We start from the raw sequence: 1,038 nt of genomic DNA on the forward strand, positions 1-1,038 counted from the left end.
TTTCTCTCAAGAAACGGACGCACATAATTGTTGAATGAATGTAGGTCTTGTTTGGTTAATGTTAACTAATTCGAACAATTTGGTAAACGGTACATTTTGATAGTTTAATCCCAACAATACTCATCACAGAAACGTCACCATCAGTCAAAACAAGGTACCCAAAAACTATAAACTTACCCAAAAAGATTTTTATTCCACTTGTGAAACGATTATTCAAAATGTTGTCTACTTACATTCTGAGAATCTAGATGAATCACTTTGATCCAGGAGATGGAATAAGAGCTTGCTCTGTCCACTCCACGCATTGGCCCGGTATTGCAGTACCTCCGGGAATGATGCATTCGCAAAGATCACAGCAGGGCTTTAGGGCTAGTACCTTAGCTTGGCCTTTTGGCAGAGAGTCCCGGCTCCTAGGCTTTGTAGCGTATTATGAACTGACCAATAACGCATAATGGATAATGAATAAAGAAGATAGAACAATAACCCTTAAAAAATCCCCCCCCTCAAGAGAGTCTTGTGAATCCATCTGTGTAAAAAAATGTCCTCCAAAACAAACAATAATGCTAACAGATAAAAACATCTGTCTTGGAGCATTTCTGCATCGATTGACAATACTTATTGTAATCCATCTGTTTCGTTCCATAACTTTACCTTCAAAACAAAGCAGACTCGTCAGAAGATTTCCAATATGGCCGTTAGCCTCTGACTTTTTGATTGACACCACTCTTGGCCTATTGCAAGTCTTCTTTTACGGTCCATAGCCTGTGACCTACTTCAGCTTCAAAAATCATTAGCAGATAGGGAGTGATTCAAAGGTAGATTGAGACATTGGTTAGCCATTGAAATTCCCAATGTCATTTTATGTCCATCATTTAAATCATAGCCAGAAATAAACGTCCGCAAATGCAACCCAGCTTCCATTTTATGCACGATTATTACATGCAAGAATGCGCAAAAACGGATTGCAATGCAAACATTTACATCTCTTTCACAATGCGCAAAAAATTGCCGAAGTCAAATGTCACGGTTGCAATGTTT

The 1,038-nt window shown here is 38.6% G+C and overlaps 1 pseudogene; it reads left to right on the top strand.

Moving 5' to 3' along the window:
* Positions 1-257: 257 nt before the first annotated feature.
* On the top strand, positions 258-339 carry LOC148353408 (U2 spliceosomal RNA; annotated as a pseudogene).
* The last annotated feature ends 699 nt before the right edge of the window (positions 340-1,038 follow it).

This window comes from Urocampus carinirostris, chromosome 14 (genome assembly GCF_059441175.1).
Source record: "Urocampus carinirostris isolate Australia breed hairy pipefish chromosome 14, RoL_Ucar_1.0, whole genome shotgun sequence".
NCBI classification, from domain to species: domain Eukaryota; kingdom Metazoa; phylum Chordata; class Actinopteri; order Syngnathiformes; family Syngnathidae; genus Urocampus; species Urocampus carinirostris.